This window comes from Pelodiscus sinensis, chromosome 21 (genome assembly GCF_052426305.1).
Source record: "Pelodiscus sinensis isolate ZL-2025 chromosome 21, ASM5242630v1, whole genome shotgun sequence".
Taxonomy (NCBI): Eukaryota; Metazoa; Chordata; order Testudines; family Trionychidae; genus Pelodiscus; species Pelodiscus sinensis.
The window spans coordinates 18,163,826-18,182,120 of record NC_143072.1 but is presented as its reverse complement, the minus strand read 5'-3'; positions in this window follow the sequence as shown (position 1 = coordinate 18,182,120).

The window sequence follows — 18,295 nt, the reverse complement described above, 5'->3', positions numbered from 1 at the left end:
CTTCACTGCAGAAATTGGCAAACTTTTTACATCACGGTAGTAGGCATTGGGTTGATGTTGGTTTGCAACTCCCAGGTGCAGGATACGGAGTTTCCTTGACTTAGATCAGAGGCGGGCAAATACCCATCTGTGAGCCAGTTCAGGTTCCCCAGCAATACCCCTGGAGGGCTGCCACCACTATATTTACCTGCGCCTCCACAGGTCTGGGCGATACAGCTCCTGTTGGTTGCGGATCACCGTTCCTGGCCAATGGGAGCTGCGGGAAGTGGTGTCCTGGCCTGCATCGTTTCCTGCAGCTCCCATTGTCTGGGAACAGCGATCGTGGTCAATGGGAGCTGCAGTCATCCGTACCTGTGGAGGCAGTAGTCAGTAGAGTGGCATTGGCCCACCAGGGACTAGCCCTGGCAAATCGTCACCGTTTTATTGTCCACCACTGACTTAGAGGTATTGTGGTGAAAGCTATCTGTGACTTGTCTCCACTAGGATGGTACATGAGTTGGCTATCAGAACATAAATACCCCCTTTTTGCCATGAAGACAGCGCCTTCTTTTGGTAGAAAATTGGCTGTTTCTGTTCAGCTCAAACTGATTCCTAATCAGCTTGAAGTAAACCAAAATAACCCTGGTTTAAACAGAAATAAGTGCGTCCACATGGGGTCTTGCACAGGTTTAGCACTGCTTTAGCCTAAGGTGTGATTTTAATCGGAGCTGGCAACTGTCTCATGTTTTACAGCCCTGACACATTCCTAACCCCTTTTAGCTCAGCGCTCAGATGTAGAGCTCTGTGATACCAAAGAGGAAGCAAAGTCTTGAATGACGTTTGTAAGCCATCTGTGAGATTTTGTGGGCACAACCTGAAGAAGTGGGTTGTGCCCACGAAAGCTCATGATCCCATCTCCATGTTTTGTTAGTCTCGAAGGTGCTGCAGGACTATTTGTTGTAACACGTTTGTAAGCTAGCAGCCCAAGGACAAAAAAAAAAAAAAAATCAGCTTGTTATCCCTTTACCATGATGACAAGGAGGGAAGAAAACAAAGGATATTATATTTGCCCATCCAAAAAAGTAGCTTACCCCAGGTGAAATGGATTTTGCAAGCTTCAGAGGGATAGTCTGTAGGGCTACGTCTAGACTGGCATGATTTTCCGGAAATGCTTTTAACGGAAAAGTTTTCCGTTAAACGCATTTTTGCAAAAGAGTGTCTAGATTGGCACAGACGCTTTTCCGCAAAAGCACTTTTTGCGGAAAAGCGTCCGAGCCAATATAGACGCGTTTTTCCGCAAAAAAGTCCCGATCACCATTTTTGCGATCGGGGCTTTTTTGCGGAAAACAAATCTGGGCTGTCTACACTGGCCCTTTTGCGCAAAAGTTTTGCGCAAAAGGGGCTTTTGCCCGAACGGGAGCAGCATAGTATTTCCTCAAACAGCACTGATTTCTTACAGTAGGAAGTCAGGGTATGTCTACACTACCCTGCTAGTTCGAACTAGCGGGGTAATGTAGGCATACCGCACTTGCAAATGAAGCCCGGGATTTGAATTTCCCGGGCTTCATTTGCATAAGCAGGAGCCGCCATTTTTAAAACCCCGCTGGTTCGAACCCCGTGCAGCGCGGCTACACGGGGCTCGAACTAGGTAGTTCGGACTAGGCTTCCTATTCCGAACTACCGGTACACCTCGTGGAACGCTGCACTGGGTTCGAACCAGCGGGGTTTTAAAAATGGCGGCTCCCCGCTTATGCAAATGAAGCCCGGGAAATTCAAATCCCGGGCTTCATTTGCAAGTGCGGTATGCCTACATTACCCCGCTAGTTCGAACTAGGGGGGTAGTGTAGACATACCCTCAGTGCTTTTGCAGAAATTCAAGCGGCCAGTGTAGACAGCTGGCAAGTTTTTCCGCAAAAGCGGCTGATTTTCCGGAGACGCAGCCTAGCTGAAAAAACCCCTTAAAAGCAATCAATAGTCCTGCAGCACCAGAGGCTAACAAAACCCGGATCATGAGCTTTCGTGGGCACAATCCACTTCTTCAGATGAATGGAGTTATTAAAGGTCCAGTTTCTAAATAAATAGGGAATGGCAGGGAGAGGGGGAAGAAACAGTCAGTGTGTCCATGCTACATGAAGCCGACTGAGAAGGTGCAAATTGTTCCTAAGTGCCCATTGTTTGGTTTTTTATGTCATTAGGATGTGGAACGTAGCAGGTCATCTGTGATAGGGATCAAACTTGTAAATGAAGTTAAGCTCCAAGGCAGAGCCACTCAACACATGGCCCGTGGGCCACATGCGGCCTGCAGCCCATTTGTTTGTGGCCCGCAGCCCGCGGGTAGGATCCTTTGAACACGGCCTCCGCTGAGAACACGCTCCACAACAGCGAGGCGTCTCCCAGGTGGAGTGAGCATTGAACGATGCAAGCGGCTGGGCTGGCTGGGACAGACGGGTACAGGGTGTCAGCGTTTCTAGCCCCCAGGGAGGAGGTGCCAGGAGTGCCGGGGCATTGTGTGAAAGAAGCTGTTTGCATAAATTTGCATCTATATTTGCATGTACATGCAACCACACTTAAATTGTGCCCTCAGGCATGTGCTGGGAGTATCATTGGAAGCCCCCGGGGGCCACAAAGTTGAGTAGCCTTGTTCCAAGGCTTCCCTGTGTAGTAGGCTTGTGGAATTGGCCTGAAACAATACAGTGACTCCGAGATCCATTAATGAGTGCCCGGGCAAGTTAAAATGTTCCCCAACAGGTTTCTGTGTGTTGCCTTTTCTGGGGAAATGCGAACCGCTCCTCAGACTGGGGCAAACTGACCAGCCACTCAGCAGATTTATGTTTTTCAAATGGTAATTACTTCTTTTCAGCAGCGAGCGATGTGTCCGTTATGACCAAAAAAGATTTTGCTATTTGGACGCTGGGAAATCTACAAGTCGAAGGTGAGGGAATGACAGCACAAAGCAGCCAATATTAAAAAATCACAATCTGGCAAGCAGCAGCAGCCTGTGATTTCTGGAAGAGCTGGATTGCCAATCATTTTTATACCTCTGTGCTTTAAATAGCAATAATGTGTTGAATGTGAAATTGACTGTGCTGATGTGGTTTTGCTCTGCGCTATTAAAATACAAGCGTCGGGACACATATTACACATTTGTGATTCTTTGGAGACATTGTTGGGGGAAAATGTAAACTTAAATGGATAATGGGGGTGGAGGGAGGGGATTAAGAAGCCAGGAGAAGGGAAGAACCCATTTCCGTATAATCAGAGCTAGAAAAATTAACCAGGAGAGAATGGTGGGAAGTGGATGTTTTCAGAAAAACATGCAATTATTTCAAAGTCATTGAAATTTATTGGAGGGAAAATATTCATCAAAATATTTTCCCTCACTTGTTTCCCTTTTTTTGGCTCATGCTTGACCTGTCCCAGACAGACAGAAACCCATACAACAGATTGAAGACAAACCAAGCCCCACTGCTAATTAAATGGACAAATCCCCGTCCCCCACCTCCAAATGCATGCAATAATAAATAACAATAATGCCATGCTTTTATATCACACTGACATTTATGGATCTCAGAGCACTTCGTTACAAAAAGGTCACATTTATTCCCATTTTAGAGATGGGGTAACACCGAGGCAAAGTGACCTGTCCAAGATCACACAGCAGGTGCATGCCAGAGCCGAGAACCGAACCCAAAATCTCTTGACTCAGTTATTGGACTGTGCTATGGTTAATCGATGAGCCTGGGCTCACTAGTTAACTGTCTCGGTTACATGCACCTCCTCCCCTCCTGCCACGCTGCTGCCTATGCATTGAAGGCAGGAGTGCAGGGCGGAGGCGGGAGCCGGTATGCGCAGGGAGCCAGCTTTTAAGCCTGCTAGCCTGTCCCCTCCCCCGCTGCTGCCCATGTGGGAGCACTTAAAAGCTGGCTCCCCATGTGTACCAGCTCCCACCTGCCCTCTCCCCCCACTGCTCCCTCTTCTCCCCTCACCCCCCCGGTAGATGTGTAACTGCTGAAAAATTACATGTTTACACAAATACATGCACCATCCCTACCCCACGCAGCACTCTGACAGATCCCACTGCGGCTGGACTGCCGTCCATCTCTTTCCCACAGAAGCCACTGTCTCCATGACATGCGTGCTCCACTAGCAGAGCCCTGAGTGCAGCTTAGAAAGGGGAACTGCACCCTCCCTTGCCGACCCAACGGGCTGTCTGGTTCCAAGTTAATACTCCTGAGCCAGTATTAACGTCTCCACGTTGCGAGTCAGTAGAGCAGCCCGGCAGCGGGTCTCTGACTGAGCTGAGCCGATTGGGTGCTGGAGAGACATTCAGGGCTTTTGGCCCTCACTTCCAACAGACCTTGGGGGCTCTGAATTCTGGGAGGAGCCCCCTCCACCAGGTGAGTCACACAGGTGGGGCAGGTGCAGCTGCAGCTGGGTAAACCCGCCCCACTCGAGCACAATCTGGGAAGGGGACCTGGTGATGTTTTCTTTCCCAACTGGACCTTGCTGGTATATTATTTTGCACTGGGAGGCAACCCTGTGTTTAAATATTAGTGCCCCCTTCCTGCCATCATTCTCCACCTATGCATGGCCCACAGAGAACTCCAGTCCCACCCAGTCCTGCCCCCACTCATCTCCGTCCTCATTCCGGCAAAATGCGCACATGGCTTAGGAACACAGGAGCCGCGGGACGGATCTGATCACATTCCTGTGACGCGCAATGCACTGGCTGTGCTATTTTGCTGTCCATGCAGGTGCCAGTCAAAAGAGGAGCCAGTCAGCTCAAGAGGAGGTTTCCAGGCTGGCCTACGGTAACTTCAGTGGCAGCTTTGCCTGCATGAGCATGTCAGGATTTCAGTGTTAAATCCTTAGCCCCATGTTGCTTTGTGCCTTTGGGAGGGTGTTTTTTGTCTCGAAAGAGGGCAGTCACTAGGCACTCTGACAGATTCACAACGCTGATTTTTATAGCCCTATTTTTATTCATATTACACACATCCACAGACAGAATGGATCTGTATTCAAAGACCCCAAGCCATTTCTGCATAAATATTATACTCCTGAGAGGGGAAAAAATATGATGAATGGGGGGGGGGGGGAGACATGACTCTTTTCTCCCATCTAAAAAATGATTGCAGGGTCTATCAAACCCCTCCGTTATTCCCTACCAACCACCACCCCCCGTCTGTCTTGTCAATATATAAAAAAAATCAATTTCTCAGTCACATGCTCCAGGAACCAAACTTCTGCAAAGTCATTCAAGAACGGGCCATTAACATCAGGACTTAAAAATGCCCTTACAGGGTCAGACCTGTGGCCTATCTAGCCCCAAATCCTGTCTCTGACTGTAGCTGGTTCTAGAAGCTTCTGAGGGAGTGAGCAGGGAAAAGTGATGATCAAAGTGACCCTCCCGTCATCTAGTGCCAGGTTCTGGCAGAGATTTAGGGACATCTCTGAGGCACTTTGCTAACAGCCATTGATGGACCTATCCTGTGTGAATTTATCCAATTCTTTTTTTGAATCCAATTCTATTTTGGATTGCACAGTATCCCCTGACTCTGTGGTGTGAAGAAGAACTTCCTTACTTCCTTATGTTTGTTTTAAACCGGTGGCCACCAGTTCTTGGGTTATGTCAAGGGGTAAATAACATGTCTCTGTTCGCTTTCTCCACACTAGGCATGATTTTATAGACATGAATCGTCTCTCTCCCCAAAACCCAGAGTCCTCTCTTTACTGAGCCGAGCAATCCCAGTCTTTTTAATTTCTCCTTGTACCCCTAATCATCCTTGGTCTGTACCCCTAATCATTTTTATATCCCTTCTCTGTACTTTCTCCAATGCTAATATATCTTTTTTGAGATCAGAGGACCAAAACGGTGTGTAATAGGCAAGCTGTGGGCACAGTCTCAAGTCAGACCTACGAAAACCATGGACTTAATGTGAATAAAAGCCTTTTATTTTCCATTTATTAGTTTTGCTACGGTAGCATCTAGACTAGAGCAAGGGTGGGCAATAATTTTTGACCAGGGGTTACTTCAGAAATTTTTGAAGTAGCCCCAGACCGCCCTAGAAGGGGCGGGGCCTCAGGCAGAAGGGGCGGGGCCAGGACACGTCTGTGCTTCCCCACCCACAGACCCTGATTGGTCGGGGGGTGGGGGAGCATGCAAAGTCTCCCCCCCCCCAGAGAACCATGAGTGGTAGGAGAAGACTTCACGTGCTCCTCGCTGCCGCCTCCAGGTCAATCAGAGCAACTTAAGTGCTAAGCCCTTTACAGGGCAGGAGGAGACTTCACGTGCTCTCTAAGCCCTTTACAGGGCAGGAGGAGACTTCACGTGCTCTCCCTGTCCCCAAGCCCTGATTGGCCTGGGGGTGGGGGGAGTGGCAGGGCCTCCGCAGGCCAGATCAATTTGCTTGGCGGGCCGAATCCGGCTCATGGAGGCCCTTTTGCCCACCCCTGATCTAGAGATTGAAACTAGATCAGGCCACATTGTGCTAGACACTGTGCAAACACTGACAGAGTTAAAGTAGTAGAGTTTGTGTGTGGAGACAAACCTTAAGTGTCTCACCGAAGGTCACAAAAGAAATCTGTGGCACAACTGGAATTTGAACCCATATTTCCCAAGTCTCTGTTCTCTGCAGTACCCTAGTCTCCAAACACCTTCCAGTAGTCTCCATCCAAGTGCCTTAGCAATAAGATCATCTTTCCTTTTGGAAACTGCATTGTAACTTGGCTATAAAGATTTTCTGATATCAGTCAGAGGCTAAAAATCTCAACCGTCTACTCTGGGAAAACTCCAGAACTGACGACGTCAAATGGCAAGCAAACAGAAGCGATTTCACCTTGAATGCTAACTTCTGTACTTGTCCCAAAAGGCCAGACAGCCAGCACAATACAGAAAGAGTCACAGGATGGAGAGAGCTAAATCCAAGGCTAGCAGAGAGTGCCACCCAATCAACATAAAAAGCCTTGGAAAATGAACTTAAAAATGTTAAATTAGAAGAACAAAGACTTCAGCCGTGAGCTGGAAAATGAATTCCAGCAACAGGAGAAAACAGGCTTGGCAGCTGGATGCAAAGCCAGTATGTTTACAGTGATTAGTGACACAGAGAAGGTGGCAGGCAAGATATTGATTTGATAAGCAGATGAGTGAAATTTTGAATGCATTGGAGATGCTGATGGAAAAAGAGGTGGATGGCGCGAGATGGGAATGAGAGAGAAACAGCTGTGTACACCGAGATGCATGAGACGTTGTGGGAAACAGAAGGTCAACATGATCCATGAAAGTCTCAAAAGAAATAGGAGCTTTGGGAAGAAGTGGGCACCGCAGGGAGACAGCAGATGTTTTCATGCCAAGACAATGATAGACCCATAATTGCAGACAGCTCGGACCTCCTGAATAGTGACAGCACAAAAAAAAAAAAAATACAACCACAAACCAACTCTCCCCCCCAACCCAGACATTTGACCGACAGCTGTAAAAGGATAGAAATATACCAATAAACACTTATTGCTTCTATTACCCAGAAGATGAGCAAGGAGACGGATGAGGACACCTTTTTATATCCGAAGAGGAAACACTAGCAAGAGGTCACATTACTAATAAAAATGTGCATTTATACAGCACCTTTCCCACAAAATACAAATGGAGCCTCCCGGCAGTCCTGCAAAGGCAGTTCCAAGTGGGTGAATGAGGCACAGAGAGATGAAGACTGGATTTTGCAAATTTGATGATCTGTTTTAAAGGACTCATCCAAGGTCACGCAACAATTTTGTGGCAGTACCGGGAGTAGAACACTCGTGCAACCAACCTGATTACATTAGGGAAATGTTGGGTTCAATGTTATCAACACTGGGACCCCTAAATTGTCTGCCAGCTACCAGAAGCATGTTCAACACACTGTCTCTTTCCCCTATTCAAAGCAAGGCTAATCAGCTTGATATTTCAAATGCCTCTGCCAGGCAATCTAGCTACACTGACAGTGGTGACGCTGAAAGTTTTAGAAAGTTTCTCCGCTGTTGATAGGGCCTATAATAGCAGTGTTAACTCGCTTGGGTTAAAGTAACAGTGAAGATTTGCTTTAGAGTCTAGAGATTTGAACTCAACTTGCTAACCCATGTTAAAAGTTGAGTTGCTGTGTCTACCATTTTAACCCAAAGTTAACCAACATGGGTAAACTAATCTGAATTAAGAACACACCTGTTTTTACAGTGTGGACACAAGGTTTCTTACTGTTAAATTACAGGATGGTTTGGATTTTTTTTTTATAAGTTATCTAAAATCCATACGAACTTGAAAACTGTGGTGCATCATAAGGGTATATTGGGGTTATTGGATTAGTAAATGTTTTCCATGTTTCTATTTATATAAAAAAGGAAGAGAAGCCCCCAAATGAAAAAAACTCAACATTGTAACACCAGAGATAAATTGAAGGACTGAATAGGCCAGAATAGAATTTGCAAATGTCTGGATATTTTCTGAATTAAAAAAAAATATATATATATAATCACATCCCCTAAGCGAAATAGTTACTTAATGTGTGTATAGAGCAGGCTAAGGTTCCTGTAGGGGGTTCTGTCTACCTGTCATTATTGAAAAGAGGTTTCTCAGGGTGTAATTCTCTCCCACCCTGCTGCCCCAATACAGATAGGGAAGATGCTTTGCCACGGCTGAGTTTACAATTTACAGCGCCTTTCCCAAACCTGAGCCCACACGAGCCGGCTGAAAGGCACCTCTGCTTCTCACCCCTGTAGAAACTGAGGCACAGAGCCAGTCAGGCAAACATTTTCGAACCTGCGTCGAGGGATGGGAACAACAGTGCCCAATAGACAGGGGCTCAGGTGGACTGGGTATGTCTAGCTTCAGGTGCCTAATGGGAGGCATTTGGGATTGAAATTTCTGGCCTACATGACCTGAGCCAGGCTGTAAAGAAAGTAAATGCCAGAGCTGGGGTTAGTCCCTTGATTTCATTCCTTTGTAGAGTCCATTAAGTGAAGTTGCCTAAGGAGCCACCCTGGCTGGTGCCGCACGTGTCAGGAGGTTGGCAGCACTGTCGTCTCCAAATGTGATGTGAGCAGGGGGCCTTCCTACACTCCAGACCCCACAGTGCAGGCCTGAGTGGCTGTGAGGCCAGTGGCTGCCAGCAGCCCGGTGCAAAAGGGAAGTGACGAGATTACAGCCCTAGTGAGGGGTTGACAGTAGGTCAAGGGGCAGCGGTTTCAAGGACGTGCCTTAGAAACCTGGGGTCAGAACAGCGTAAAGGGGCAATAACGTGGGCAGCTCCTGAAGCGCCCCTTGGCAGAGGCCTCTTCTGTCCTGCCTCTCCTGCCTGTGGCCCTGCCCACTCTCCACCCCTGCTCTGTCCCAAGCCCCGACCCAGCTTCGCCCCGAGCCCTGCCCCCTCCCTGCCGGGTGTCCCCAATGCCACTCACTGCATCCCTCCTAACCCCCCCGCCCGCCTCCTCACCCCGCTGCCTGCCCACTGCGAGACCGAGACCCGCCCCTACCCACCCCCTGATCGGCCACTCACCATCTCCCTCCTCACCTCTCCCACCCCCACAGTGGAGAAGGTCTGAGGGGGAGGGACCCCACCGAAGGGGGGAGTGGAGGAAGACTCACCAGGCAGCAGGCAGCGAGGAGCCCGGGGGAAGTGGGGGAGAGGGGAAGTGAAGAGGCAGGGCCACCACAGCCCAGGTGTCTGCTTAGCCTCCCTTGGCCTATTCTCCCTGCCACCCATTGGGCATTAAAGCAATTGGGAATCAGGCTTCTCAGCTTCCCCGGATCTGTCCTGCTCCCCCCCAGTATTAGGGAGTCTGTGCTGGTGCACGTGTCCCCCAGCTTCCCCCATGGGGCTGGCACACACAAAATCGACTAGTCTGGGGGCCCCTCCCTCCCGGCTCTGATGTGTGAGGGGAATGTGGGGAGTGTCTTTCTGCTTCTCAGTCAGGGGCCTCATCAGCGAGGGTTTGTCTGGTTTTTTTTGCTTCTCATTGTCCGGCCCACGACTGATTTTTCTGTGGGTTGGCGGCCCCCGACCCAAAAACGGTTCCCCACCCCTGCGTTAAACTCAAGAGTGGCAATGCAATTTTAGTCTCTGCAAGACAAGATGCAGTCCCACCTCTGGAAATCACTGGGGTCCTGCAGCTCGTGATGATGTGTCTTCACCCCTTCTCCAGGTAACTTGGAGAGTGGAGCTTCTGTTACACACTGTAGTGTAGGGGAAAAAAACGCCAGCTGTCTGCCACCTGGCTGAAACCGCGCTGTAGCTTGTTCTACAGCGCCATCTACTGAAACGGTCTGGCCATCTCAAGAGTAGAAGAAAGGATCAAGTGCTGAAGGCAGCATATGAGTCCCAGTCCAGGCACACGGGGCCGGCCCACAACATTGTGGTGCCCGAAGTGGGGAGCTCAAATTACGCCCCCTCGCTTGGGCCAAAACTTTGAAAGGTCTCAATTCGGCCTTCTTCCTGTTCTACTCCTCTCATGATACTGCTCTGCCATCTCTGTGCATCTAGAGCAGAGAGAATCCATATGCACCAGCAGCAGACACAATTTTCTAACTCTGGGTCCTAGTGGCACCCCTCCCCCACAGTCTGGCACCTGAGGCGGCCACCTCAGTTCGCCTCACGGTAAGGCCAGCCCTGCCGACACAACCACACAACTTTGCGTGTCATTGAGCTGGGCACATTTGGTTGGCACAGCCCTAAGAGTCTGTTGAAGATGGCAACCCAGAAAAAGGAGGGGTCAGAACAGGAAGCCAACTGCACACTGATGGGGAACATGCCTGATTAGTTCCAAGAGTTCCCTCTTTTTTTGATCTGCATCCTTTGAGATGAGACTGGCATAGGAGCACAGCTGTCTGGGAATAGAGGGTGTAAAAGAGGAAAAGGACGCTGGGAGCGGAAGGTGTAGCAGATTTGGTTTATTAACTGTGCCTCTTGCCTCAGTCATTGTGGGCTGTTGGCCTGACATTGTCCCAGTACTTTTAGGGAAGCTGTTGTATTGATACAGAGGTATTGGCTGCCACTGCATTTTAACCCCCCAAAATCACCCATTCCTGAAAGCAGGAAGCATGGCGCTGCAGTTCCAAGTGTTAGAGGAGATACAGATATTACAGAAGTAGCCAGGAACAGAAAAGCTGATGAACAGCACCAAACTGACCACCATATGCCGCATCGGCTGAAAACTCACCCTTACATCCCTGTTGCCTGAAATCCTTGTTGCTCACACTGCAGCTATTTCTCATCACCTGTGCGTCCTGGTTTACTTGGTTACCTCTCATTGGTGCTGAGTTGCTAGCGCAACAGTCTACAGTCATGGATGGGAGGATGGCTATGGTTCATCCTAGCATCAAGTATGAAAATGAGCCACAAATCAGTGCACTGACCAACCACTCTCCCACACTGCAAGGAAAGAGACGCAGACCTTTGGGACAAGGATTGCCTTCTGAGTGTGCACGCAGCACCTGGTGCAAAGAAGACCTACAGCTGCTACCATAATACCATGACGATCAAGCCCTCAAGAAACCACTGAGTAAAGAAATTAAATTTGCAAGGTGGCCTAAAGGTCAGCAAACCAGGGCACAGTCAGAGAGAGAAGTGAAGCAATTCTCAGAGGGGAAGATTTTTCGCTCAGAACGCCCCAGCTCTGTGGCTGAATTAAGCAAAGAGGGAGATGCACATTTTCTTTTTTTTTTTTTTTTTTTTTTAAATCACTCAGTTTCTCCGTCATAATCCATGCCTGCAGGTAAGTTATTGTGTGAGAGCAATACACCCGACTCTATCCCTTGCCCACCTTGGGTCATTATGAGGCTTTTACCTGTAGAGAGGCTGAGATCAAGGCCCTATTAGGCTAGGCCATGTATGACAGAACAATTTGTAAGGAAAGACCTAAGAGGTACGAAGAAGTGCAGCAGTTTGGCCAAATTTACCCAGCAGGACCATGGCAATGGCAGAACCCAGTCCTCCTGGCTTGTACCGCCTCTGTTCTTTGCAGATGCAGAGATTGTCTTGACACTATTGCACAGGAAGGGCACAGGGTCTGGTAAGGAGAATAATTTTGCTCCTTTGCTCAGACATACTTTTTCTAAGCTGGTATTTCATTTGGCCCCCTGCACCAAATTCTACCTTCACTCCCCCCTCTGCCCTTCCCCCCCCCCCCCCACACTCTGGCTTGCTACTGCCCAGATTTACACAACCAGCTGCAGTTAAGATGAAAGGTGTTTTTTGTTTTGTTTTGTTTTAAACAGGAGCTGGACAGTCAGTGGCTGTGGGGAAAGATTTAGGTGTAGTTGGGGGGCATTGCCTCAGCTGCAAGCCTCGGGCAGTGGTGGAATTTGCCCTATGTGCAGCCCCATTGGCCAGACTAGAGCTTCCTCCCACACCCCAAATATACAAGTCAAACTGCTTTCAGAAAGAGGTTGGCTTTCTAGCAGCTTCCTGCATCCACAAGGGGGGAAAAAAAAAACAAAAAAAACACATCAGGATCCACAAATTATGTTGAAAGCATGTTATTTTCCTGCACTGAGAGGACGGCCATTGAAACAGCATGAGACAGCAGTTCAAAGTCCTTAAATCAAGGAGCCAGTCGAGCCGAGTATCAAAAAATGATCCGTGTGACAAATACAGTTTTGTACTTGGGACATAAAAATTGCCATAACGGAGCTGACCAACAATCCATTTAGTGCAAGCTGCTCTCCCTTGATGGACGATTCAGAGGCTGCCTTAAGGCTCCTGCCCAAGCACTATTCGGCTGGAAGCATGAGGTGTATTAACCCTCCTCGTTTGAGCAGAGACACTTGCTTTTTGATATCAACTTCTGATCCCTCTTTTTGACATCAAGATATTTGCCTCAGCCACCAGCTGGACGAGCGAGTTCCACACCCCGATTCCACCCTCTGCAGAAGGAAGGCGCGGCATTAGGTATTTTGAATGTTTCCTTTTAACTTATGCCAGTGTGAAGGGTGTCTACGAGCCCCCCCCCCCCTTGTGTTTGAGCCATCATGGCACTTTGCACGACGCGTCTGACTTTAAAGCATATGCTCCATGCAGGGTCGGCTTTAGGAAGTGCGGGGCCCAATTCGAACCATTTCGACGGGGCCCCAGCAGCCAAGGTATTTTTGTTGACCAAAAAAAACCCAAAAACAAACCAGCACACACAGAAAAAAGTCACAGCCCCTTTAATTCCCCAGCTACAAGGCAGAGTCCTGCCTTCTGGCCAAACCTAGGGCCCGACTCCCCCTCCCGCGGCACCCAGAAGCCACTGTGCTCCTTCTCCAGGGCTGACGCCCCCACCCCCAGCGCGCCTGGCATGCCAGCACACTTCTGGGTTTAGGGCATGGAGCCCTCTGGCTTTAGGGCGCAGGGACATTTTAGGCACGGGGCTCGATTCGGGAGAATCGGGCGAATTGGCCTAACGCCGGCCCTGGCTCCGTGTGTGATGGACGCTCCCCCCCTCATGGTTTATGAAATGGACTCATGGACATGAATATACATAACTCAAAGGTGGTTTAAGCGAATTATTTCATGTAACCCATCGATCGTTATGGCATGGTCTGCTGGTTCTGTTTATCATATTCTGTTGTCTGTATAATTTGCGTGTGTAGAACTGGACACGTGGAGTGGGGAATACTTGGTGAGTTTCAGGTGTGTGAAGGGGAGACATGGCGGGTGTTTCCTGCAACTTATAGATGAGCCACTGTTAAACAATCTTTTGTCCTTCAGTCTGAGCAAGGGCTGGTAGGGAGTGGCCTCAACTCCTTGACAAGAGGAATGGGAAAGCAGAGGCCTGGGTCTTTTGGCCTGGCTGCACCTGAAGCAAGGAGCCTGAGAGCCCAGGGTGGGGAAGAGAGGCCTGGTTTAGAGGGGCAGCTGGAAAAGAGATGTTAGGGTGAGTTTGATTAAGTTGGTACTGAGGTGTCCATGTAGAATTAGTCAAGCGGTTTTGTCTCTTTTGATTTGTAACCTACTTTGCTTTGCCTGCTTTCACTTATTGCTACTTAAATCCTACTGCTCCAAAGTTAATAAAACCATTTTTATTTTCTATCAAACCCAGTGTAAGTGATTGCTATGGGGGGGGGGGGGGTAACCGGTGTGCACATTCCCCCTTTCATTGCTAAAGGGGCTTACCTAATTCTTTGGGGTTTGATCCCATCTGGGGAGTGCTCTCTCAGGAGGCTGGGCCCTAAAGGGCACTCTCCTTGGACCCGGAGTGGTTCAGTATCTATACTACTTCTCGGTGGGGGCCGGGACTTCAGCTCGGGGCCTTGGCTGGAGGAGACCAGCAGAGCTGGCCCAGCAGGACCACGCCGTGAGGAGCCCCAGAGAGCAGGAAGGCGAGCGGCAGTGGCCATGTCAGCACTCCGAGAGGTCGTCTGTGACCGCCCCCCGTCACACTGTGTTTCCAGTGTTTTTGCAAAATAGCGTGTTCATTGGGCCATCAAGCACTCCTATTGTACAGCTGCCTTCCCTGTATTGCTTATGCCAGATACCACTCCCAGGCTTCTATTTAGTCTTCCTTTTTCCAAGCCAAACGCCCCACAGCTCTCAAAAGGGCTACGTCTAGACTGGCATGATTTTCCGGAAATGCTTTCAACGGAAAAGTTTTCCGTTAAAAGCATTTGCGCAAAAGAGCGTCTAGATTGGCAGGACGCTTTTCTGCAAAAGCACTTTTTGCGGAAAAGCGTCCGTGGCCAATCTAGACGCGCTTTTGCGCAAAAAAGCCCCGATCGCCATTTTCGCGATCGGGGCTTTTTTGCGCAAAACAAATCTCAGCTGTCTACACTGACCCTTTTGCGCAAAAGTTTTGCACAAAAGGACTTTTGCCCGAACAGGAGCAGCATAGTATTTCTGTAAGAACACTGACAATCTTACATGAGATCGTCAGTGCTTTTGCGGAAATTCAAGCGGCCAGTGAAGACAGCTGGCAAGTTTTTCCAGAAAAGCAGCTGATTTTCCGGAAAAACTGGTCAGTCTAGACACAGTCAAAGGCGTTCTGCTTTTGCCCTTAGAGAAGTGGTGACAGAAGCTGAACTCCTTGTGGCGATACGGGCAGGACAGGGCACTCACCTTCTTTTCAACATGTTCTTTAGTTTGAAACCGCCTCACTCCCAACAGCTGGGTCGGTGATCGCTCTAGTGCTGGCAGGAGCAGGGAGGAAGGGGTAGATGTATTGGCACCAGCTGTATTTTGCTTCCTTACTGGGACATATTTTTCCTAATCTGGTATTTTGTCTAGTCCCCTGGATGACTTTCAAAGAAACTGCACCAAATTCTACCTCCACCCACATCTGCACAAGCCAGACTGCAAGGGCACTGGTGTAACTACTGTCTGTGTTTCCACAACCAGCTGCAGCTAAGATGAAAGGGCTTTTTTGACAGAAGGCAGTGAGTAGCTGTGGGAAAGGATTTAGGTGCACTCATCGGCATCACTGGGGAGGCATATTATGTGCATCTATTGTGTCTCACGGGGGTGGAATTTTTTTGAGAAACAAAGTCTGTTTATAAAAAGTTTCCACCTCCAACCTGAGGTTTCGGTTTTCTGATGCTCTGGATGTAGCCGCGGCAGGCGAACAAGTTGAAATGCTCTTTGTGCATATAGTTTCTAACTCTGGGGTCACATCCCAGAAAGCTAATATCAAAGAGGGGGATATTGTGTGCTACTAGTAACACTCAAGATTTTACTTTATTTTTAACCCTGCCCCAGGAGTCTGACCCTACCAATCCTGCCACTTTGGCTAAGAATGGAGGGTTTGAGAGAGAGCCAAACTTCTCCCCGTTGTGACTTCGCAGGAGTCAAGAGCTACACGTGGGCAGAATGAACGGCAACAGAAAGAACAGTGGGATCTGAGTCTGTCACAACAACTTGCAGCAAGCGCGTCGGGCAGGAGAGCTGACAGAAAAACTGCCCCCTTCTAAAGAAAAGCCCAGAGCGCTGCATTCTGGTCTCGCTGCAGACAGCGACAGCTGATGGGCAGAGGAAAGCCAGAGCCCACCCTGTTTCCCTTGCTATGAGTATGAAGCTATCCAGACGGAAGTTATAAAATTAGGTCTCTCCAGAGGCCTCACTCGTTTTACCCGTAATAGAAAACACCACTTCTCCTTAAAGGGGAAGCCCTTTGAAGGGACAGTCAAAGTAACCTGAGTGGCATGGCTCTGCAGTCTAAACCTCGGCAAAGGCCCAGGTAATAGGCTCAGGCCCAGGTTTGTAAGCCAAGAACTAGACCGTAGCTTTAATGTCCCTATTAGCAACCAAAACATGGGGTCCCTCACAGAGCAATTAGTCAAGCCCCTATTCACTTACAGCTCAAGGCTTAGCAGGATGTTTCCACAGCATGGCTTGCATTACTGGAACAGGCTCATGTTCAGACCGCCGAGGCAAAGTACTCACTCAGCTTCCTTCCCTGAATTCTGCTCCTTTACCGTCCTTTTCCACTCCTCAGGCTTCTCCTTCTTCCATCCGGGGCACATCTCAGCCTTTCTATCCCTCCATTTGCAGGGTGTGTCTCTGTGCACCTCAGTTGTCTACACTATCTAGCAACTGCTCCCTCCCCATCTCCCTTCCCACCCTTCTCAAGGCCCCCCCCCTTCTGGGGCGTGGCTGGGCTCCCCTCCTCCCAACTGCTTTCGGATTACATAATGGCCATACTGGGTCAGACCAAAGGTCCATCAAGCCCAGTATCCTGTCTGTCGACAGCGGCCAATACCAGGTGCCCCAGAGGGAATGAACTGAACAGGTAATGATCAAGCCATCTCTCTCCTGCCATCCATCTCCACCCTCTGACAAACAGAGGCCAGGGACACCATTCCTTACCCATCCTGGCTAATAGACATTAATGACTTAACCTCCATGAATTTATCTAGTTCTCTTTTAAACCCTGTTATAGTCTTAGCCTTCACAACCTCCTCAGGCAAGGAGTTCCACAGATTGACAACATGCTGTGTGAAGAACTTCCTTTTGTTTTAAACCTGCTGCCCATTAATTTCATTTGGTGGCCCCTAGTTCTTGTATTATGGGACCAAGTAAATAACTTGCAAGCAGTGGGAAAGGTGGCAGCTCCCCCCACTTACTGACCCTCTTTGCAGCTACCTCCCCTTACTGCTTCCCCGCCCAGCAAGGGGAGAGGACATTGCTTCTCAATGGTAGCTGTGCTGGGCTCAAGCCCTGCTTTCAGTCTAATGCTCCTGAGTTCCAGGTGCACAGCAGGGGACCCAACGGTCCTTCTGGGCAGTGCACGTATTGAGCAGGCTGCTGTGACATGTACTATATTTAGGGGCCTAGTCCAGGCACTGGAAGGCAGCTGCACATGCACATAAAGAAAGGGGTTGACTACCATGCAAGGGCTACATGTTAATCAGCTGGCATCTAAACAGCTCAGAAAGCAATTTCTAAGATCGGTAGGACCTCTCTGGTCCAGGACTCTGGTCCGGCAACATGGGCCATGTATGTTGCTAGATCCTTGAGCCCTGAAGCACAGTTGGGGCCAGCTGCCAGGCTGGCGATCCAAGAAAGCCTGGAGGCCATCAGCAGGGGGCCAGAATTGACCTTCCTTGGTCTAGCAAACTCCCTCATTTGGGACTGGTCACGTCCCCAGGGTGCCATCCCCGGGAGGTCCAAACCGGTGTGGCAGAAGCCTTCCTAAAGCCCCTATATAAAGCCAACTTTTTTTTCTTAAAAGCATTTCTCCATCTTCCTCTCTGTACTTCACCAACATTGAGATGTTTAGTTTTGTAACTAGGGGTATGTCTACACTAGAAAGTTAGTTCGAACTTGAATTTGAATCGAACTAGCGGAGCGCTTAGTTCGAACTAGGTAAACCTCATTTTACGAGGACTAACGCCTAGTTCGAACTAGCTAGTTCGAACTAAGGGCTGTGTAGCCCTTTAGTTCGAACTAGTGGGAGGCTAGCCCTCCCCAGGTTTCCCTGGTGGCCACTCTGGCCAACACCAGGGAAACTCTATGCCCCCCTCCCGGCCCCGGACCCCTTAAAGGGGCACGGGCTGGCTACGGTGCCCGTGCCAGGTGCAAGCCTGCCAGCACCCAGCTAGCAGACCCTGCACCTGGCACGGCACAGAGCCACCCACCCGATGCCCCCCAGCCCACCCCCTCTTGCCGGGACCAGGCTGGCGGCTCCCGGGAGCTTGCCCTGGACCGCAAGAGGCGGGCACCTTCCTGGGCTAGTGCGGACATCATGGACCTTGTCCACGATCTCCGCACTAGGCACAGGAAAGTGGCCGTCTAGGGCAGGAGAGCTGCCAGCCTGGCCACCCAGGACCAGGTGTGCATGAAAATCAAGGGGGTCCACTGAGACCCCCGACACTGAGCCC